The 24,916-nt window shown below is 35.6% G+C and overlaps 1 protein-coding gene across 1 annotated transcript in view; it reads left to right on the top strand.

The window, feature by feature from the left end:
- Positions 1-24,916, top strand: part of MEI4 (meiotic double-stranded break formation protein 4) — a gene marked incomplete at both ends in the record, with an annotated part of 73,089 nt that overhangs the window by 46,925 nt on the left and 1,248 nt on the right. The gene's annotated exons all lie outside the window — the stretch shown is intronic.

The following is a 24,916-nucleotide window of genomic DNA, read 5'->3' as shown; positions in this document are numbered from 1 at the left end:
AATTACTGAAGACTTGCTAACGCTTTGCTCAAAATTCATCTGTTTTCCATAGATAGCGTGCTAAATAGGCCAAACTGTAAAAGGTGCTTTATGATGAGGAGCGTTGAATGTTGCCCAATATTTATTAGAATTGTGCTAGCTATTCTGTAGCACAACTAAGCAAGTTGTGTTACAAAGAACCAGATGGTGTGGCAGAAAGGTTGGAACTAGATGATCTTAAGGTCCTTTCCAACCCTAACCAATGATTCTATGATGAAAATGTCAAGAACATGTTATATTTACTCAAAATAGTAATTATTGGTGATTTGTATTTTGGTATTGTTCTTAAAGCTTTCAGTCTATTTAAAAATACAGTAAATCATGGAATAGCTGATTTTTACATTTCACAGATCATCTGCATGGAATTCTTTGTGTGCATGTTTAAGATATTGTTGACAAAATATAAGTTTCCATAAAATAAGATAGAAAAGAGAGGACTGAGGGGGATGAGGAGCTGTAATAGTCTTCCAGAATGTTAAAAGTTGCTGTACAAGGAGTAGTCCGTATGACTTCTGGAGTGAACAAGAAGAAACATACTTGGTGATTAAGGTTAGATACCAAACTTCTTTTACTGAACGTCTTCAAGTATGTTCATGATGAGCATCATTTGAGAGTGCTCAAAGTATACTTGAACCTATCTCAGAGTGAGGGTTGGGATTAAAACACTTGGAGACCCTTTCAGCCATAAATCTCCACTCCTATTTATATATTATATTGACACTGATAATTATCATCAAAATTTAAATCAGTTGCAGGGAAGGGGGAAGGAGGCAAAACTCCATTACAGATGTCCTCTTCCTCCTGACTATTGGAAGAAACTGTAGTACTATTCAAATGAAATATGTGGATGGTAATTTTGGGGGAAATGGTATAATGAGGATTTAATAATGCTAGTAAGTCAGGAAAGAGGCTTTACAGAAAATTTACAAAATTTGACTCATTTTAGAAAATTACTAACACATCCCACAATCAGGATTTCAAAGTGAGGGAGGCTAAAACTCTTCTTCAGGCAGTTATAAAAAAATCAGGATGTAGATTAGATGTGACCTGGCAGGGATTTTAAGCAGATCAGTTTTGTGCAGGAATGACTGGTTTGCATCAGAGGAAGCCTCTTGGGGGTTTCATGTTTGGTGTCCTGTGAATTCTGTATTTCTCAGGCAGATTACTTTTGATGTCCTCACTTATATTCAGTATTCACTGTAACACCTGTGTGTAATATATTTTATCTATAAAGATGGAGAAAACAGTAATTTAAGAGAGCTCTTGAGAACTGGAAGAAAAATGTACCTGAAGACTTGGACTGCACCACTGATCGAGACCTTACAAGAGTCGTGCTCAGTTACAGTGGTGTCATATGTACATGTAAGGATCTGAATAATAAGTACCTTCCAACTGTGTTCACCTGAATAGCATTTCAAATAATATGTACTGTTCTGGGTTATTTTATACTAATGACAAAATTAATAATAATCAAGGGCCTTTTTTGCTCATTTTTAAATACTTCTATTTATCATAAGAGCTGTTCTCCAGAATGGATTTTAGCATACATTTCAGTTTCAGAACACACTTCTTAACTTCCTTGCAAACAATTTAAAATGCATTTGGAAGTTAAATTATATTACTGTTTCATGGATTCTGAGGTCAGAAAGAGTTATTTAGTCCAAATTCCTTCCTATACAAGTGATAAATTTTTCCAGAATCTGAATTTAAGAATGTGTTATTTATGCATCTAACCAGAAAACTGTTACTGATTCTGTTTATTGTTTACAATTATTATTCTCTTAATTCTTAAAGAATAACTTTGGAGTTTTGGCTTTCTCAGTCTGAGCTTTATTGCCTAGAATGAAGTAATAATTAACAAAAAAGAAAAAAAAAAAAAAAAAAAAAACCAACAGAAAAAAAACCAAAACAGAGCCCTGATCTACGTTGTTAGGATATGTTGAAATAGTACTACAGCTGAAAAAAGTGTTTATATATAAAGTTATATGGTAAGTAGATAAATAAGTAGATAAATTATGAATGGAGCATAAGCAGTTGTCTACACAATTAGTTTTATGTTGATTCAACGTGAATCAGTAGTATTAACTAAATGTTGATTTATTTTGTTACTTTTTAAAATATTTATTTGAGGAAGAAATCCAACTGGTGGGAACAAAATTTTTACTAGAATTCATTTGAAAGAAGTGTTAAAAATGCTTAGAATATGCCAGCATTTTTAGTATCAGTTAAAATAGTTGGGAATGAAACAGTCCTGGCTATGTTGTGATCTAATTGCATTCTGTATGATGCTAGTCTAGTTAATTAAAAAGCTAAAGATCAGATCCAGAGCTTGTTGAAATCTCTAGAGGACTCAATTTTTCAGTCAAACTGGATTAAGTGTTTGGATTTATCATATGATAGTATTATACAGTTGCTGAGTTCAGATACTTTTAAAATAATAGAATAATGATGTAGATCAATAACTGAGAATTTGTTTATGTAAATATAATTGAGTTTCCTTTTATCTGGAGATTTATAATTTTTTTCTTTTACTTCAGATAACCCTTTTATCAGTACTTTCTATTATGTCCCTAGGTAAGACATGATTTTGTAATTTTTTATTCCATATGAAACGAACTCTTACGTAATGCTACCTGCACTTGATCAGTAATATCTGCCTTAGCTGTCTTTCCTACCTTACGCTCTGAAACAGGATTCTCTATATATGTCTCCATATTCACAGTGTGTGGCACATTTAGCAAGCCTGTACACTATTTGCATTTTGAAACTTCTTATCAGCCACTTCTGTTATGATTCCTGTAAGAAAGCAACAGTTACAGTAATATATATTCAGTAGCAAATGCAGATGTCTGATTTAAAGAGAGAAGAACAAACCTTAATAGTCTCAGATGTCTGTACTATTTTGTGATTGTTTTCATGTCATCCATATTTTCTTTGTCTTCTTCCTTTTGTTAGAATAGTTCTAAATTGTAGCGTAATACATTCAAAGAAAAAATTGAATGGAGGTTTTTGAGGGATTATCAGGATGCAAAAAATTAAGTGTTTGAGATTGCTCCAGCAATTCAGTCTTACTCCTTTTTAGTGTTGGAATGGGGAAGAAATGTTATGTTTGTAATGCAGATCCTTAAAAAATACAGCCAAAATAAGCTGTACTAAAGATAGCAGAGATGAAAAATACATAGTGGTGTTTCCATGGCAAAGCTTTTCTTCTTTCTGGTGACAGGGGAGGCAACCGGGAGGGCTCTTGCTTTTCCGTGTGACCTTGGTACCCCATCAGTCTCAGGTCCTGTGTGACAACACCCCAGACAGCCTGCCACCAAGCCTGCAAGCAGCAGTTCTCTCTGATTACAGCCAAAGGAGCATTTGCTGACTTGGCACCTTGGCACATCTTTTGTCATCCTGAGGTGCTTCTTGGTTGATTCTCCTGCCTGAAAAATGAGGGCAGAGGAACCAAAGCGGGGCATTTTAAATATCCTTGATGACAACCTTAAAGACACTTTACTGTCACTGGTGCACGTATGAGAAATTTTGTTGGAATAGCAGATAACATACAACATGGTTTTTAACTCTACGTACATCACCACCCAGAAGATCTCAGATTTTCATTCGTTGCTGTCTGTTGTCTGATTTTCATCTATTGTTGTCTGTAAAGAAGTGTTCCTCATACCCACTTACTCTTTCAATAAGCAGTGCAGTATTAGGAAAAAAGATGACATTTTGGTTCTTCTTAGTGTCAGTGTACAGATCTGAATTCATTGTGAGCAACTGAGGGTGGTTTATTTGTGCAGAAGTAATGCCTCTCAATGAATTTATGCACACACAGGAACTGGTCTAACACAAACATGGCAAATGTTATTGTAATCTGTGCACAAGGCACAATACTTTATTGCATTTGACTTGGCAGGAGACAGATTTCTGGAATTTCACAAAGTTGGGCATGTGTAGCTATTTGATCCATAATGTCTTACATTTGAATGACATCAGTGTTCCAAGTTCCAAATTCCAAAGAAACTTTAAAAAATTAAATAATTCTAAAGTTAAGGGTTTTAAAAGACCAACTTATTTCTAAGGAACCTGTTTCCTTCAGTGGGAAGTTTAAAGCGAGTCAGGATGTGCAGTAAAATGCATCCTGTGAAACAGCAAGATTTTCAGGAATTTTTAGCTATTAATGTAGTTATAAAACTGGGTTGACAGTGCAGTCTGTGTGTTTTAAATAATTTCATTGAAATTGAGGCATATTGATTTAATTGCCATTGTGGCATATTAAGGGTCTGCAGGAGCAGCAGTTGAATAATTATCTTTGTCAGATTATAGCCGTTTCTGTGATTGGCAAATGAAAAACTCATTTATTTATTTATTGTTTTTTCCAGAAGCCTGAGTAGTTAAGTGTAAATCATTGCATCTGAAAAACAAACTCAGATATAGGCATCCAGTTGCAGTTGACATATTTCTAAAAAGACTCTCAGGGCTTCGTTGCTGTGGGGAAATACTAGCAATTAATGTGAAAGCTAGTAAGCACATGTCTGTCTAAGGTTATTAAATGAAACATAGATGGGTTTTATTAGTTGCTAGTTGTATCCAGGAACACAAAACAGTGAAATGTAGTACTTAAAATAAATTGTCATCTTACAAATACTGTTTGAGAAATAATTGTGGTCCCTGAAATGGTTAACCATAATAAGAAATTTTACTTTTTCACCTCTTCATGGTATTTTGGAATTAATTAACTATGTAAAAGTAAACTATGATTTTGTGATTTAATCAAATATCTGTTAATGCCAAGATCTTTCTGGGTAGAAGAAAGGTCTGCTTCCTTTGATACTCATTTTTAGCAAACCAGGAAATATGTTTGTATTGTACATAACGCTTTTTGCACAGGAAACTGTGGTTTTGTAATAGTCAGTATGAACGTAGGGGACAGGGCTGTGTTCCAGTTAATTCATAACTGTAGTAGCATAAAGAAAATTCCGTAACAGACAGACCTCACAGCCTGCTGGACAAATACATTATTTAGTCGAAATAGATCTTCCAAACAGTGATCTTGGGCTTAATGTACACATATGTTTTATGTTTTAATGTGGGTCTTGACGTGCATTAATTGTGAGAAATACTACAAAGATGTTCTTGAAAGAACTTGAGAGCATCTTTTAGTAAAGTGTTAGGCTGTTGCAGATGATGTTTCGTATCCTCACTTCTTCAGTTCTGTCCACAATATCATATGGAATAGGAATGCCTTTTCTTCCAGTTCAGAAGTGGAGGAGAAACCACTCTTGACTATTTGGTTGCGGTTTTCTTGCATAACTCCTTTTCCTTTTCCTACCAATATTTAATAGGGTATCTTTGGCTTTATCTGGGGTTTTACTTATATTCCTAACACACTTTAAATTTCTTACTTTTTGTTTTGGTTTGTATGTTTTGGTTTTTTGGGTTTTTTTTTACTTTACGATGTATTGATATTCTATGATCTTTTTAGCTTCTATTATCAGATACTTGCATTATAAATGTTCGCCCTGCCTTCAATGCCATTAGTTGCCTTCTTTTCTATTCCCTATGTATAGATTATTTAATATTTTATCAGTGCTTTCACTTTTTGTTTTAATGGGTTCACTTTTGCATCAGCATATGTTCTGATTTGCAGTGTTGATACATGAAAAATTCAGCTGACATACTGACAGAAGGAAAAATAGTGACTTCTATAGTTTTATCATCTTTAAGATAAAACTATATATCTGTCTGAAAGATAATTAAATTAATTTTCTGGGAAAAAGGTTGTGATTTTTTTTCCCTTCAATTTTCAGATCAAGCAGTGTGGTCTTTATGGTCCCTTACAGATTTAAGATTGAAGGCTATGTAAAAACATCGTAATACATGATTTAAGACTTTCAGATACACGATCAGTAAAAATTTGGAATTACTACTCTGGCTTTGTTTGTTTGCTGTAAGAACTTTTAAGTCAAACTGTTCGTTCTGAAAATGAGAGCTTTTTTATTTAGTTTTCTACATGCTCTTCCTTTCAAGAGCAGTGGTTCCCTAGAAATGCAAGTGAATGGATATGAATTTGGAATTAGGAAAGGTAAAGTGACTGTGTCATAAGATGTGAGAACAACAGCAGTTCAGCTTTCAAAGAAAAATGTTTGAGAGTCGATTTCTAAGTAATCAAAGCAACAGTTCAGGAGGGCTTTATTTGTTCGGTTTCATGGAGTGTTTAGAATTTCAGCCTCCTGCAGCCTGATGTACACACACAAAATAGATTGTCACAAACTTAAGGAAATGCTACACGTAATATATAAACCAGGGCTGTCTAGTTGTAAATTATGAAATAACTGATTTCTTACCATCTTAACATTTTTTCTGGTTCTTAATTTGTTTGCCTGCTTGCAGCTAATATTTGAGACTGAGCAGTGGATGTGATTTCCTAGTTAGGGTATACATCTCAAAGTGGGCTAGTGAGTCACTCACTGTCCATTTAGCTGTGTGCTGTCAGCCGGTTTTTGCTGCCTTTTTTACATCTTTCTGCAACTCTGTCAACTCTGCATTTTTAATAATTGTTCCCTGTTATTTCACTCTGCAGTTTGCTCTAAGGCTGTCAATTTTTCCCAGGTTCTGAACTTCTTTGTTTCAGTTGACTACATTTAGAAGCTAAACTGCTATCATCCTATTTTTAGTAAATATTCATATTTTTGTCTTGTATGTTTCTTGATTTTTAGAAACAATAGACATTCTTTGGACTCTTAACACTGTTAGATAACATAACTGAAAAAATAACACAGTACTTGCATTTGTAACTAGTTCCCAGTGTGAAATCTTTCAATAAGCTCCTGGTATAGTGCTGGGAAAGAGATGAATATTTCAGAATAGGCTTGTCAGGAGTAGATACAAGTGGGAGACAGCTATTCTAATAAGTAGAAGAAGTTACAGAAATGGTGTTTCTTAAATTTTGTTTTTCTGTGCAACTTGCCTGTAGTATTGCAGTTTACAAACCCTAAGTGATTTTCTTAGTTGAAGCACCTCAGTCTTTTATTTCAAGTTGGAAATAGGAAGGAGATTTGCATATGTCCTTTTAAATTAAGTCAGTACATAAGAGGGCTTCTAATGTCCCATTTTTTTTACAGAGAATTACTTTCTTAGAAAGAGATAGATTTATACACTCTAATCAGTGGTATAGACTAACAGATTGCACTGTTCTTTGCAGCTTACTAAGTTCTCTACCATACTACTTGAAATACCACTTATATAATACTCACATTTCATTAAAAAGCACCACAAAGCCAGTCTGGGACTTAGCAAGGAATGTAATTCATAGGAAGCGCTTAGTTGTGTCACTTTCCACAACACATGGACAACATAGAAGGACTGCCAGCACAGGATGGCTCTAGTCAGATACATTACGTTTTTCCTGTCTTGCTATCTCATGGTTTCGCATCAAAACTATGCTTAAGTATTATGTAATGCTAATTTTATTACAGGTCATTCATATTTGTATTGCATTTACTCCTTTTTCCTTTTATTTACTTACACATCCCAATAATATCTGGAGTTGGTTATTATAAGACATTATCAAATTTGTGTCAGTCTTTTAAGCATCTGTGTCAATATGCTCTAATGGTGTTACTATCATGCTGCAGTTCAGAACTCAATTGTCCCTTTAGTGAATACTGCAGCTACTGGAGTAATCACAGTACTTGAATTAGTTAACTTTTTTAAAAACAAAGACCAAATAAATACTTTTAGACTTTCACAAACCTAAAAAAAAATGTACCTATGTTCTTGCAAAATTATTCCCACCAGTCAGTGACTGTCTTCTCCAAGGCTTTTAATATAAATGCAAGGGAAGCATTACAAAAGAACAAGTCCTTGACTGCTGTTCAAAACTGCTTACAAACATGAATATTATAAAACTAGCAGAATAGCAATTACAGTCTGTTTAGAATATTAATGTGCTACTTTGCATGAAGTAAGCCTTTGCTATGAGTTCATTTTATAGGTGAGCCAGTGTATATTGTTTTCAGTATGAAATGACAGTGGTATTAATAAAGTCTCGTTGCACGTATTTCTATCTCTTAATGTGCAGTTAAGCACAGTTTTAAATCCTAAGATAAATCGTGCTGCACACTGCAAGAGGAGCAAATTAAAAATCACTCTTAAGTATTTTGTCATTATTCTTTTTCGTCAGTTATTGTAGCAAGGTGGTGCTAGCTATTGTAGATTTAAGTTTTGAAGATGGGTTATTTTGATTTTTACTCATAACTGTAATGAATGATTAAATTTTTAACCTTCAAGAGTGAGTTCTTTAAATTTGGTGTCATTTACCAAGTAGAGAAGATAGGTTCTTATCTATTATTTCTGTGAAGAGCAACTGTTCTAAAGCATTTTCAGGATTATGAGGTAAACTGGTAAAGATACAGATGATAAGTTGTAGCAAACTTGGTCATGTTGTAACGTCTTCTCAGAAAATGTGTAACAGACTAGAAAGGGTTTGGATAAAATCAACAGACAAGGTTTGTAGAGTCATCTATTCTGAGAGAACAAGAGGTTGTGATTTAAAGAGGAAACAGTGTATAAACCAGTGATATAAAGAAGATAAACTGAGTTTTTTTCTATTATCTTTCATTATACAAGAACTAGATGGCATTGAAATTTGAAGGTAAAAAAAATAGCTTTGCATCTGAGAGACACCTTTGTTCAAAGGTAATATCTAGACTATTTTCTTTTCTGATTTCCAGGTCCTGCACAAGAACTTTCTAGCTACTTTTCTGTGTGGATGATATTCCATGAAAATTCTTGTCATATGAGTTTATTCTCTGTAATGGTTTTTCTTTTCTGCTTTACCTTTTCTCTTTGGACTGTTGATATCACTGCAGTTGTGTTTCTCACTAAGGCAGTACATACAGTACTTTGTGCTTCTCTGATGATCCACATCTAATGGATTCTAAAGGGTGAGTAAGAAGAGTAGATTTAGGAAGTACTGTGATTCTAACCTTTATCTTCTTGGAAAATGTCATTAAAAGATGCTGCAATTTATATAAGTAGTCCTAAATGTGCTAAAGAATTCAAAAAACTTCAATGTTTCCTTGAAAAACCCCACTCAATGTTTCTGAATGTTTCAAAGCTGTATCAATTTTTCAGAAGGAGAATGGGGCACCTGGTGGCAAGGATGGGAAGACCAGATATGAGTGGGATAATTATTTCCTTGTCACAATAGTCTCTCGCCTTCAAATAGTGCTTGTTATTAGTAACAGTGCATGTGGATTACTTCCATAAAATATTTTAAGTGTTACCTACCTGATCTGTTCGACTGTTTTTCTGGTACAAATGTGGTAAGAAAGAGTACTGGTTCAGGAAGAATATTCTACTGACTATCTACTCTTGGTATTATTACAGCCCTGCTAATAGTCACATGTATTCTATTTTGCTGTTGTGCACTTTTGTTTGACAATAAGGCTGTGTCTTAAGTCAGGCAGTATGAATTTAGTATTCAAATAGAGCTGTGAGATGAAAGATGTTTGTCCCAAGCAATGATGTTTTCCAGCTGATGCGTGAAGAAGGCGGAAAGCTGAGTTTCCAGTTTCTTCTACCTTTTTCCAGCATTAAGAAGAAATTCACAGACCTTTGTACCATTACTGCTTTTAGTAATTTTGAGTGGTTTCTAGAAAGCTAGATGTCATCTGCGTGAAAGTCATAAGAGGGAGTATTTCACAGTTCAGCATACTCTGTATGCTGTGATGAGCCTGCAGGGTTTTTCCCATTTTGATCCCTGAGGCATTTCAGCCAGTCATTCACTGTAACTTGAGCATACGATCCCTGTACATCCTTTTGAAGAATGCATCCTTTGTTGGCTAGAATATTTCTGTTAACAAGGCCATTTTATATCTGGCAAAGTCATTATAATACATCTCCACTTTTAAGCTATCTAATGAATAGATAGATTAAAAAAAATAAATAACATAAATAACAACATAGGTTGGGTGACTTTTCATTTGGTTTGGGTGGTGGGGGTTTGTTGGTACTTCTGTGGCCACATGAGAACTAGTTGATGAGTGTAAATAGAAAACTGTTAAGTGTAGAGATAAGACTTAGGAGCATGACAGTGGAGTTGGGAAGAAGTTACACTTATTTGCATCATCAGCTTCTCCAGCTAATTATCAAGCTGTCTATACAAATGCAAATGTATATGCATAAACTGCCCTTCTTCACCAGTGTTTTTGTACTGACTTCAAGGAGAATTTTCCACCCAAGGGTTATTCATTCATCACAAGGTTGTTAGACTCAGCGGTGGTTGTGCTGATATTCCCTGTTGTCATGGTTTAACCCCAGCCAGCAACTAAGTACCACGGCAGCCACTCACTCAATCCTTCTCCTCCCCCTGGTGGGATGGGGAGGAAAATCGAAAGAATGTAAGCCTGTGTGTTGCAATAAGAACAGTTTAATAAATAAAAGTAAAATATAGTAATAATAGAAATAATAATGCCAATAATAACAGGGGAACAAAGACAAAACAATAGAACTCAGAAAAACACAAGCTTAGCACCCACTGACTGATACCCAGCCTCACCTGAGCAGCAATTTGGGCCTTCCAGGTAACTCCCCCCAGTTTATATACTGGACATACTGTGCTGTGGTACAGAATACCCCTTTGGCTAGTTTGGGTCAGGTGCCCTGTCTGTGCTTCCTTCCAGCTTCTTGTGCCTCTCCTCACTGGCAAAGCATGAGACTGAAAAGTGCTTGATCAGAGTAAGTGCTACCTAGCAACAACTAAAGCATGGGTGTGTTACAGCATTGTTCTCAAACCAAAGCCAAAACACAGCACTGCACCAGCTGCTAGGAAGAAAAATAACTCTATCCCAACTGAAACCAGGACACCTGTCAAGCAAGATGTACAGTTTTCACAAGGAACACCTGCTAGTTTGAGTCTCTATGCTTACCTAGAGAAATGCCTTTCTCTATGATCATCTACCTATCAGTAACTTCATTCTTTCTAATGATAGAGTGGGTGAGGTCTTTCTTTTTACTGAATATTTTAGAACCATAGTAAGATCCCTTGGCTTACTGACAATCACTTTTCAGAAGAATCCCATTGTGTGGCTCATACTTAGAGAAGCCATGCTTCTGGGCCATTCCACAGGTACAGCCTGAGTTGGATACACTGAAATAATGGCATTAGTGTCACCCAGATGAGGGCCTAGTTTGAGAAAGTTTGATGAGATACCTACCCTCACACTGTAGACATACCCGAGGCCTGATACATTCCTCCTGCTATTTATCACCTTTTTTTTTTTGTTTCAATTTTGACTATAACCCCTGCTTTAAGTGCATTTACTCTGTACATCTACTCTGTGTTGCAGTACAAATGTGTATACAGCCAGAAGCTGTTCCGTGTAGTTTTCGTTACTTTCTTTCATCTTGAACCACTGTTAACTCTGCCCCTTTTTAAGGATGGTGCTCATGAAGATCTTTCAAAACAGGTTTTCTTCTGATCTTGAAAACAAGAGCAGCTTCCTGTAAAAGGAAAGAATGCTCTGCAGCTCATAGGTTCTTACTGCCTTTTTTTTTCTTTTTTTTTTTTTTTTTCAAGAAAGGAGTGAAATTGAAATCAGTCTAGAACCCAGGTACTAAGTTCCTTCATCTGTACATAAGCATTTAAGTTCACTCTGATAACAAATCTCAGACATTCAAGAGTTGGGAAAGGGAAAAAACAAACAACAAACTGATTTCCTGCATGTTGCTAAATCCCTGTGTCACCTGGGGCAAAAGGGTTTGGAACAAATCATGTGGCATATTTTATTTTGGAAAGAGATTATAGCTATCAGTAAAGTTTCATGGGAAGGTGAGACAACATAGAGAGTGGTAATGGCCCAAGGCTGACCTTGTACAGTTCTGAACACTAGAGTGAGATCTCACAGAGGAAACAGTAGGTGGCAGAAGCCTTTAGGATTGAGGAAGTCAAAGTCTGTCAATTCTTGTTGGCCAGAGGACTGAGAGCTGAAAAGAACATTAAAGGAACCATAGTTCTACATGACGATAATCCCATTTCCAGTAGGGAATATAGCATACACAGTATTACGGAAGAGGGATAGATGTGTGACAAAAACAAATGACAAGTTCTCAAGAGTCTGTAGACTGGAAAGCTTAAAAACTTCTCTGAGGCAATGGCTGTATGCCAGTATAGCATAGGTGAACCTGAATTTGATCTACATGAGTTAAGTTTGGTAGCAGAAACAGTCACAGCATGAGTTCCTTATTGGCTAATTTGCTGTCAGCAGGAAAACTTGCAAGGAATGTATTACATGGCTACCTTAAAGCCATTAAAATGTAGCAGTAGTCTATTTCTTATTTGTTCACAGTTTGCAAATCGCTGTATTATCCCAGAAGTGTTCCCCTCTACTATGGCATACATATTCTTTAAAAGAACATTGATAGCAATGGAATGTATAAAAGCTCATATTCAGGATAGTGACTTTCTTCTAATAATGTAAGTTGGATCATTACAGTAGGAGGCTTTCTTTATGTTGCAGCTGATGTTTTTCACTCAATAGGAATGTTAAAATTACTATGCCAGGTAGCCTAGACCTTCCAATAACTAGAAATTTCCTAGGGGTCAGTTGCAGCATAAGAAAGATGATCAGTGCACCTCAATTTTAATAGGGTTTGATTTTGTTTCTTTTAATTAGTCAATCTGTAATGATTTTTTATCACATTTTTGTAAATGTAATTCCTGCAGCCATCTGAAATGATTTTGAAGAGTTAGGTCGCCTGTGTATTCAGTATGATTTGTTAATATGATCTTTTTAATATCTTTCACAGTGGTTTTATTCCTGCCTAAATAAATTAAGCAATTATGTTAAATTGCATTAAATTGACAGCATTTTATCTGTATGAAGTAGTAAAGAAAAAAAGAGGAATGCTATTGTGTTACTAACAGCACTTAAAGAAGCATTGCTACATTCTTGTATCTGTTGCCTACTAGTAATTATTAAATCGAATGAGTTGATTGTAAATAGCTTCATGTGTAAAATGAAGTAACAGGTATTTGAATTACTGCATCTGCTCCACGCTTAGGAAGATGCTTTATTTCTTGTTCCAGACCATGTAATAAAAACCAAATAAATCTGCCTCAATCTGAAGTGTAGCTATCCTTTTGAAAGGCTAGTTATCCTCTGAAGAACTGGAATTTTTTTAATCTCATCAGGACAAATTTTTAATAAATATCATGCTATATCTAACATTGCATTCTGACTGCACGGTAAATCTGACATTAGAATTGGCATTTCGCCTACTGTGTGCTCATTTAGTAATTGGCAAGTATTATGGCACCTGCAGAAAGAACAGAATGATCTCTGAGAATCTATTCTGAATGTCAGTTACCTTTAATCCTGCTAGTGCAATGCTAGATGTTGTTTTACACAAAAGGGCATGATCTTAATGGTGGCGATGATTAGGAGCTGTTTTCTGTAAATTTCTTGAAACTGTATTAAGCTCTGAAATTATTTAGGTAAATGACATATTCTAATTGCATTTTTAAACTCTAATTTAATTTTTAAATTCAAAACATCCATAGTTTTGAAGGGAACATGGGGAGATTTGTATCTTTTTTTCTTCAGTCTGCAGATTTTCTTATGTGCTGGTTTTACCTGGGGTAGAGTTAATTTTCTTCTTAGTAGATAGTATGGACTATGTTTTGGATTTGTGCTGGAAACCTGTGTCTATAATAGAGGGGTGTTTGTTTCAGTTGTTACTGAGTAGCGCTTAAAAGGGAGTCAAGGACTTTTCTGCCTCTCCCCCCACTAGTGCGTAGGCTGGGGATGCATGTGAAGCTGGGAGGGAACGCAGCTGGGACAGCTGACCCTGACTGACCAAAGGGACATTCCAGACCATATGGATTCATGCTCAGCATATAAAGCTGGGGAAGAAGAAGAAGGTGGGGAGGGTGTTCAGAGTGATGGTGTTTGTCTTCCCAAGTAACCATTACACATGATGGAGCCCTGCTTTCCTGGTGATGGCTGAACACCTGCCTGCAAGAGGGAAGTGGTGAATGAATTCCTTGTTTTGTTTTGCCTGTGTGCATGGCTTTTGATTTACTTGTTAAACTGCCTTTTATCTTAACCCATGAGTTTTCTCGCTTTTACCCTTCTGATTCTCTCCCCAATCCTGATGTGGGGGAAGTGAGCAAGGAACTGTGTGGGGCCTCAGCTGTCAGCTAGGTTTAAACTATGGCAGCTTATTTTCTACTCATTTATTTATTTATTTGCTTATTTATTTCTTTATTTCTTTTTTCCCAAGACTGTGTTTTTGTGGGAAATTCAAATTGAATAAAAAATGTATTTTGTACAGATTCAGAATTCAGAGACCTTAAGAGCAGAAGAGTTTGTGGTGATCGATGGAGTACAATTTGAAATACCTCCTGTGTATTTCAAATTCATGTGGCCCCGCTGATGGCTCAGAACATGGTCATGCCAGTGCCACATTTTTTCTTACCTTCTGTTTTCCTGAGATGGGGGAAGGAAAAAATAAAGAGCCAAAAGAATGGAGGTAGGGTTAGGGTTAGGATTGAACAGAAATTCAAAAGAATGGCAGGGCAGGTTGTAACTGCTAAGGATGACAGGAGAGCTTTTCATACATAATGCACCTGATGTTATGGCTGGTTCAGGCCATTAGGGGATATCGCACCCTTAGCTGGAAGGTGGATTTGAGCTCTACAAAATTTACTTCTACCAGATGCAATTATGTTCTTGGGTTTCCAGTGGTGTCAGACTGACACAGCATTCTACTGCTGCTGTTTATGTTACTCTCTGATGGGTTTGTTTGGTACCGTGACATTCGTTTATGCAGCTATCATACTGTATTCACATGAATGAAAATCTGTTTCTGGAAACTTCAGCTTACTGAGTATTATCAGAGTACCATATGAGCCTCTACAGGTACATTTATGTCAGCATTCTGTAACACGTCTGTCAGACATCTCAGACATTTGCCTAAAACACTGCCTTTTAGGTTTCTCAACACAGATGCTGTTTCACTGGGCTTTGTTCAGATTTTTTTGACTTTGAACATACTCTGAGCTCCAGTTGGGCCTCTGTTTCTAATTATTTCTGGAATTGATGCTTCTGCTTCAAAGATAATTGTTTTAAACCTCTCCTTTTAGGAGACTTCCGATAATTTTTAGTTTTATTCTTCTTAGGCCTTTGGCTTAGCACAGTCATGTGATAAAATCATCTGTACTTTTGCTAGGGTAATCAGCTCTTAAGATAGCCAACTCAACTGCAGAACATAACCTTCAAACAGATTTTAGAAAGGGTAAATGAGCCTGTACCACCCCACTACTTGTCAGTTCTAGGTAGTCTTACTGAGCTATGAGAGGCTTTCTCATAAAAAAATGATATGAAAGACAGAAAAATCGTATGCTTCTGTTGCCATATATAAATATTCCTAAATTTTATTCAGCTTCTTCTAGGTCATTTCAAGTCCTGGTATTCCCAGGTTTATAATTTCTTGATAGCATCCTGTTAGGACAAGGAATAAGGCCTGCTGTGACTCTGTACTTGCTGAAAATGGTAGTGCTATACATCCAGATTTTCGTTTAATTTTGCACCCACCAGAATCTTTTTGTTTAGTTAAGGCCAGTTGCGCCGTTGCCAGCTGACACATCTGAGATTTACAGAACAAACCAGATGACAGGTTTGGCCACGCGCAAGCTGTGACTTCCATAACAAGAGAACTTTTACCACACTCTGTGAATGGAAGTCCACCTATTCCAGATCAAAGCGTAGAAAGCCCTTGGACTTGGGCTGGCTTGGTATAACCTTGTGTATTTAACTTAATAATATAATAATAATACCAATATTGATGATGATGCTCAGACCACAGATCTTTCTTCAGTAATTCTTCCATTATCTGTTCCAGATGATATAATAACTTTTAGAATTTTAGATTTTAAGCATTTCCTATACATAATCCTTCCTGTATATTTTTCTACATTCCTTTCTGCTTCAAAAATTGAAAGAAAAGCTAATTGGTTTCTGACAGTCAATTTATAGTTTAATCCCCTTCAAGTTTATTTTGCTTTCTTGTGTTCTGTCAGGATGCTGCAATTTCCACACAAGCTGCAGAAGACTTCCCGTTTCAAAAGGATCTTTCTAAATGCAACTTTCTTTAGAGTTACTCCTGGCATGCTGAGTTTTAGAGGGCCAATCTTGAGCTGCATACCACTTCTTTCCAGCACCAGTTTTACTGTGACACTCACAAGTTCTAAACTGCTGCTCTAAAGCTCTTAAAAACCTGTCTTTTAACACTACTGTGCTGCTGTAGCATTTGAAAAAGAAACACACATTAAAACTGTGAAAATGTCTGGAAAACTACTGGTTTGGGGCTTTCCACAAGAATATGATGGAAAATTAATAGAAAACTAAAATTTGAAAGAGGAACCATATTTGCTCACAGTTACACTCATTTAGTTGCTGTAAAGCCTAAAAAGATTGTAGGAAGCAATCTGTTCCATTTTCTGTTTTGTCATGTTTTAGTCAAAGGAGTAATTGCTTCTAAAATTGAGTATGTACATAAACTTTTAGATGTACTTTGGTGTGCTCATGATTTCATGATATTTTAGACATTGCATGATTTTCAGTTAAATATTTTTGCTTCTCTAATTTCTCACATATTTAAGCTGAATAACCAACATCAGTTTCATATTGTTAAATGCTATTAATCCATTCAAGATTTATTTTCTACGTATATTCCACATAGTTTTAAATACATTAAATAAGAAAGTAGCATTGCTTGTCTATGCTGTCTGATTTTCATGAAACTACAATATCCTACTGCACCTCTTGAGTCTTCCAGTTAAAATTTGTAAGACTGATGGTATTCTTTGAAAACTGGGGGGAGGTTATGGGATTTGGTGACATAATTGTAGTGGAAAGCTGGTGATTTAGGCAAATGCTAGGATCGTTGAAACATCACAATTTTGTTGTCTTGTTTCATGATAATATCTAAGGGAATTATTCATCCATTTTTGGCAACTAGTTTGTGAAGACATTATATGAAATACAAATATTTTCTTAAAGATTTTTTCCTTTACAATAAACTGTAAGATTTTTTTTTCCAAAACAAGAGGAAGTATAAGTAGATAAGTAGAACAGTTCTTCCTAAACCGAAGGTTGATTTAGTTGAATATATCCTTGAACAGTTATACAATATCCAGCCTCTAACTATGAAAACAGAAAAATAATTGCATAATTAGAAGGAAATCTGGCTTCTTTAGCATTATCCTTTTTTAAATTTATGAAAAGTGTGCAGAGACTTTAGATTCATTGGATGATCTTTAAGGTCCCTTCCAACTCTAACCATTCTATGATTCTATGGAAGTGATTCAGAAAGGAAATGTCACTTTTTCTCTTACAAATCCTAGGTTTGTGTTCCAACCAGCTTTGTCTTTTTCCTCATGCAGGGCAGCGCCTAGAATCACTCGTCTCGCTTTTTTTTAGGGGTTTTGTTTTGTGTTGTTTTTCATGGTGCTCCTCTTTTCTTCTGCAGCAGATAATGACTTCACAGTGCCAGATAACTTGTTTTATTTGATATTTGCCATCCCTAATATTTGAAGAGACAATTTTTCTAAGTCAGGCTGAATATGAGGCAAGGTTATCATGCTTTTAGAAAAAAACAGAAAAGCCTTATGACATGAAAAGCATGTTCAAAAGCTTCTTTTCAAAAAATAATGAATTATGAACAATTACTAAGTATTATGAAATAGTAAGTGTATATCTTGCATTACTGTCAGGATGCTCTGTGTTAGAGCCACTAAAGCAAAGTTATTACTTTGCTTTATTTTTTTATTTTCAGTGTCTTTTCAAAAGATATGTCAACTTCTACCAATAAATCTTTTGAAACTAATATAGCTGTATTTTTCAGCAATCCATTGTTTTCTGATGAGTTTAATTAAATAGAGGATTTTTTATTGTTGTTATTCAAAACTTAATTTTATTACATTAGTGTCATTCTTTTCCTATAAAAATGTTATATGTTTGATGTTTATTTTCAAGACTTGCTTAGATTATTAGCGCTGCTGCAACTTTATGAGATATTCTGTAGGATGAGAATATAATTTCTTATGTCTATGAAAAAATATCTATTATTTTAATTATATGGTTATTGCATATGGTATTCCTACACTTGCTTGTGTTAAAGAATTGCACTTCAGACAGTGATGTGATGAATTCGTAACCTCTCACATTTATGCTAAAAGAGACGCATGATGTGTATAAGGCTAACCCAGGGAACTGAGTGGAAATCTTGAAGGACAGGCAAGTCTGACTGTGAACAGAAGAGTTCTAAGGAGGCCCATTCAGGCATCAGTTGCCATCAAAGTACCATAAGGTTTCTTGTCTGGGGGAGCTTCCTTACCACTTTTAAGAACAGTTGAGAACAAGAAAGAATATGAGAGCTCTTTTCTGTCCTACTTCATGCTTTTCTAATGGGCAGTAGCTGCTAAATGGGGACGCTGATGGGTTGACAGCCTGTATTCTTTCTGCTTTTCTAGGGTTTTTTTTCTGATATGTTAGAATAACTTTGATATGACACTTGACCTTCTGGTTATAAAATCTGGATGCTTACATGCTGAGTTCTCCGTCTTTGTCATTGTCTCAGTTTCCACTTGTAATTAGCATCTTATTCATAACCACATCTAAATCATCTGTCTTCCATCCTTTGGCTCCCTGAAAGCTAAACAAAACATTGATAGAGAAATAGGACTTTCAAGATGGGGTGGAACCTAAGGCAGAACAAAGCATGTAGTACAGTCTGTTGTCAGGTTTTTTTGTGACCCGCTGCAGTTGAAAGTCAATGTAAATTGTATTAAGGCTCCTTTTTAGAGGGAAGTATACATCCAAGGGAGCTAAAACCAGGGATTTTTTGCTTTATAGTTGACCAGCCTCTTTCCTCCGCTTTCCCATAGTTCTGTTTTGCTATGAGTTTACAGGAATAGAGGCAATCCCTCCTCCTCCGACAGAAGAGAAGCCGCAAGAAAAACCTTTCTTTAATATTGAAATGTTCATAACTGAGAAATTACATAAAATTATTGGGTTTTTTCATCCTGATAGTGACTTGCATGCAACTGTCGGGTCTAGAACTTTTCTGTGTGTATTTTCTTTTGTTATTAGAAATATGCTTAAGTAGCCCATTTGTTTTGGAAGGACCCATACTATGATAGATACTTACACAGTCTATTTCAGATTCTTTTCTGAAAAAAAAAAAAAAAGGGAAAAAAAAAAAAAAAAACCAACCAAACCCATATTTTATGCTTCAGCTTGTGAAGAATTGACTTTTTTTTATTCTAGAATAATTTTTTTAAAATGACATCTATGAAAGAAGTGACAGGTCAAATTTATGCCTTGTAGATTGGAGTAAAATAGATTTATAAAGTTCCAGTATTCCAAGAAGGTTTCAGTTTTTTGGTTGTTCTCTCTCTAAATGAGATTTCGTAGTGGCTCATTGAATAAAAGATGAAAATACTTTGAAAGCTGGGGGTGCAGGTATAAATTTAAGTAAGGAATTGTAGGTGATGTGAATTTCACTTTAGATATGGAAAGAGCGTATAAATCAGTTTGAATTTGCTTGGCAGGTGAATATTGCCATGGTTAATGACGATTATGATTACTGGTGGGGGATATTAGGAAAATACACATTTCAAATCATGAAACAAAAAGCAATTAAAGAGAAATGCTAATCAACTAAAAGCAGAATCCCCAGTTGTGGCAGTTTGCACCTTTTAATCAAATATGACACTATTAAAATCAGAACAAATATTTCTAGTGAAGTCTTTCATGCATGCCTGCCTTAAAATATTTTAGAGATGCTTATCAGCATGTTATTTAAAAACTGAACAGCAATTAACGATAACCTGTTTTATCCTGCTGCGTGCTTTCTTATTCCATGGATGTTGTTGGTTTTGTAAATTTTAATGATCCATGTAGAGCTTGTTTACATGCTTGTAGATCATCCATTTAAAAGACTTTCTGTGTTGTTTTGAAGTAAAATGCCTATTACCCAAACGTACGTGCCACACTCTGAAAAACGTTTGTCTTGTGTTTAGGACTTGAGCGCAACAATGAGTAGCCTAAATAGGGATTTCTGAAGGAAAAACAAAGGGTCAAGAACAGAATTCTGTGTGAGAATTAATCTTTTTTGTTTATAAAGTGAGAATGTATTGCAACTTGAGAAAACAGTTCAGTCATTCCTGAAATGTATTTCCACTAACCACTTACTCGGACAGGATGGGTAGGGTTAAAACAGTGTTGGTTTTTCTGAAAGCTTAAGTTTGTTGGCATTACCTTAGCAAACAAAAATTTACTAAATGCTTATCACTTGTTGATAGCATTTCCAGCCAATCACTTCCTTCTTCCTTTTCATTATGATGATTTAGAAATTTTTTTCCTAAAAAGTGATGATGTCAAATATGTCTCCATTAAGGGACATGTTTTTATAATTATATTCCTTTTAGGACAACTGTAGTGGTAAAATACAGAAAATAATTTCAGAGAAGCATCCCTCCTATATGGAGGCATAGTGAGCACAGAAATAATTTTTCCCTAAGGAGGGGACGGTATGAGGGGGATTTTTGCTGGAAATAGCTGAATGGCAGATTTGGTTCTGTTCTGTCCTCCATCCTTCTTAACTAAGTGATCACAGCAGCTGGTGCTACCACAGTTCCTACTGCCTCTTCTTCCGTTGAGAGGAAATATTAACTAGGCTTTAGCAGTTCCTGTTGTTTATTTCAGTCTACCCTTTATGCTTCTCTGAAAAATACGCATGTAAAAGAATAGAAATATCAATTGTTAACACTTGATATTTCAGTGAGATTTGAAATAGAATTTCCTGGGACATAGAAGAGACACCTTGCTAGCAAAAAGTTTCTTCTCTGATGAAAAGTTTGCCAAGGAATGGAAGTGACAAAAGTTGCAAGAAAAAATTTTTAAGAAACAAAGGTGTTAGAATAGGATGGAGAGATTTGGGCAGAACACTTCTCTGCTAAAATAACTTCTTTGAGAAGTGTCAATTTTATCCCTTTCTAAACAGCAGAGCTGTATAAACACTTGTCTTTCCAGTGGAATTAAAATTTGCATTAGTATGCCAGTATTTTATATAGCATTATGTTGTGTATATTTTTTTTTTTTGTGATATATGTTTAAACCTACTATCTTCATGGGACTAAAAAAGCCTAAACAGATACTACTAAATTACAGGGATAGAAAAGGAGGAAAGGTTTTTGCCCTTAATCAAACATAATGATGCTTCTAAATGAATTTTAATGGTTTTAATTTTGTAAAAAAATTCAGCATTTCAACGTTGCATTCTAAACCAAAACGAAGTTTTCCTGAGTTAGAGCTGGTTTTGGCTTATTCCAGAAAGTATGCGGGTGTTGCTGATGCTTCGTCCATAGCCTGGGGAGGGACTGTTCATCAGGGACTGTAGTGACAGGACAAGGGGTAACGGGTTCAAACTTAAACAGGGGAAGTTTAGATTGGATATAAGGAAGAAATTCTTTACTGAGAGGGTGGTGAGGCACTGGAATGGGTTGCCCAGGGAGGTTGTGAATGCTCCATCCTTGGCGGTGTTCAAGGCCAGGTTGGATGAGGCCTTGGGTGGCATGGTTTAGTGTGGGGTGTCCCTGGCCATGGCAGGGGGGTTGGAACTAGATGATCTTAAAGTCTTTTCCAGCCCTAACTATTCTATGATTCTATGATTCTATATAGTGGCATGGAAGCAAATTCTAGTTGCCATGAACATACTTTCCTTCTTTTCATATAATTTTTGTTTGCACTGATAAAGTATTGTCTTCGTTCAGTAGGTCCTTTGAGATATAAAAGCAGTAAAACTAATTTTCCTGTACTCAGTCTTCTGCGTGTGAAAATTCAAGCCCTAACAGACTTCATCACTAGAAATATTAGTTGTGGCTGGTAAATGGCTTAAGACTTGTGCAGAAGCTAATGTTTATTCTCCTGTTCTTTTTTTATGTTGCTGTTATTGAGGGCATTTGAATAAATTATATAAATGTGCATGAGCCACTAAGCCAAGAAAACAAAAATATTCTAAGTGCTGGTTTTGAGCTTAGAATATCACTTGGGATTTTTTCTGAATCTGGTTGAATAACCTTCAGAAATTACATCAGCCATTCTGTGAAGGTTAGTTCAATTAATTCTGTGCCTTCAAATCCCTACTTTTTGTCCAAAATTTTGCTAATATATTCTATATAAATAAATCAGTCAATAAGAGAGCAGTAGCTTGGAATTTCATCCAGGACCATCTGATCTGTTGCTTTGCAAGGAGAAAGTATAATAAAGGCCGAGGGACCTAGAACACAGATGCTTTTTAGCATTACAACTGTCAATGCTTCCTACATTTTTGAGCAGTTTCCTTTAACGTATTAGTACATGATTTTATGATGCCATTGTAAAGAAGACAGGTTAGAGAACTTCTTCCCTGCTTTCAGATTATGTAGTAAGTAGGTGTGCTATTCCAGGTGGTCACTCTGTAATGTGGGAAGAGCTTGGAGAATGAATTTCAGCCAAAACCTTTGACACTTCCTGTATTCTGAACTTGGTGATATAAATATATGAATTCTGATTGGCAGATCATCAAATCCAGCTAGGAGGTCCTTGCACCCGTTGTTTCCATCTTATGTAAAGCTTAATCTTATGTAATCATACCATTTTTTTTAAATTATGTAACTTTAAAGTTTTTTTGGGTTGAGTACAATTTCAGAAGTTAAATTCAAAACTGAGGTGCATGCAAAATGCATCTTACTGCTAAAAAACACATTTCCAAATACTTAGGAAAATTTGGCAAGGACTGATCTCAAAAAACAAAGAAAAAAAAAATGTGTCCAAAATCCATATTGCATACCCATCTGATCAGTAAAAAGACTGATTATATTAAAAATCTTTCTGAAAAATGGGGTTAGTTATAAAGTTACTTAATGTTGGTGTTAGGTGTTTTGGAATTGTCGTCTATATATGAGGTTTGCTTTGTGGATATACCTTCAGAATTTTCTGGATGGACTAGCTGCATGTGTATGTACATGTACATATGTCAGTACCCACTTACGCACATTGATGAGATTACTAGTACCTGATTGCCTCATTAGGTCACAATAAAGGTATGCCTCTACAAATTGTGTGGCATAAATTTGCATTGGTAATAATTGGATCAATTAGTACTACAAAAAACATCTAAAGAAGAAATGGAGACATGTTTTGTTCAGATTATATTAAATGGGTTGCTAAGGTTAATAAGCCTTGAGCCAGAGAATGGTCTAGACTGTTGTCGGGTTTTTTTTCCTGGTTTTATAAAACAGTATTTCAAAGAGCATTTGTCCCCTGAAAAGCAATTACCTCAGAAAATACTTCCTCCTTTCTTACCCTATCTCTGCAAAGTCAGTTCTGTGTGACTAAAATAATTTTCCTTTAGTGCAATAGTATTTGCAGAGGAAGGATAATTAGTTAGCTTGTGGTTTCTATTACCCACAATCAATTAGATAGTTTATGAAGTTGCAATTAGTTGGACTTTTAAAGACCCACTGAAAGTAACACAATCGCTTAACTGCTTGGAAGAGCCTGAGGTTATGGGGATAAGTGAAGTGACATAATTTGCTTTTCTAAAATACTTTCTATTGATTCCTCATGTGAAAGGAAGATGTGAGTTTACAAGCCAAACACTTTAGAATCAAAGAATTTTGCTTGTAGTGTACTTACAATATCCAACTTACAGGAACTAAAAGCATAGAACTGCAATTTTAAGGCTCTAAATAGTAATTTTTCTGGGCACAATCATATTTTATCACTGTAAAGAGTTTCAGGACATGGTACATCAGAGGATCTAGTTTAGAATGGGATGAATTACATCCTGAAAGTCCCTGATAACCACTTGGTTGCCAAAAGTCAGATTTCTAACTGGTAGTCCTAGCTTAGAGCTGCTGGCTCTGATGTAAAGCTCTGCTTGTGCACATGCCTTGGATACCCTTGGACATCCAAAATGGCAATAGATACTGGCATTCAAGCAACTGAATCCCACCCTCTGCTTACCTCTGTTGACTGAATCAGGAACTAATCTCAGCCTGTTAATGCCTGTGTTTGATCAGATGATTCCTACGCTGAAAGTCTCAAGAGCAGCCTTTGTCAGCCTTGAGAAGCATCTATTCCCTGGAAATTGAGGAAATTGCTAATACCAGTTATTCTCTTGACTTAGAAAGCTGTAATTTAGTCTAATAAGCCAAATGAATGCATTTATCTCACTAGTATTAGTTAACGGTCAAAGTAGTCAGTGTATAGACATGGATGTTCACTAGTCAGATGCTTGGTGTTTGGAGAAACAGACTCTCTTGTTACCTCTGCTTTAGAAGAAGGTTTTCTCTAATTACATAATTTGATTTAATTGAACTTCGAAAGTATGAAAATACTTAAAATATTTTTCCTTTTATATTTTTTGCTGTTTGTTGTGATACGAATGTCACTATTAAATTCTTGACAGCAGCTTTTGAACTGCAAATTCTTCTTACTAGCTTCTAGGAAGAGAGAACTGGAGTGTACAAGGCTAGGGATAATATTTTTCAGTGATTAAGCTGATTTTCAAGATGTCTTGAAAACTCAGCAAAATGACTTTGCTACTTAGAGGCTTTGCAATAGGATTGCTGTTGTGTCCTAGTGGTGCCCCTGAGGTGGGAGTTTACCTGAAAGAAATTACCTTCGGGAGCTTCAACACAGATATTAAGAACTCCTAGCTCAGAAAGACCAAGTAAGTAATCCCTGAGCCACCATCTGCTGCAGAGGAAGGTAGTACCAGCTTTACCTGAGGAAGGTAGAGTTCCTTCTTTTTGTTAGATTCTACACTGGAA

The sequence above is a fragment of the Psittacula echo genome (genome assembly GCF_963264785.1).
Source record: "Psittacula echo genome assembly, chromosome: 4".
Classification (NCBI taxonomy): Eukaryota; Metazoa; Chordata; class Aves; order Psittaciformes; family Psittacidae; genus Psittacula; species Psittacula echo.
Note: the sequence above shows the minus strand (reverse complement) of the source record. Positions and strands in the feature narration are given on the sequence as shown.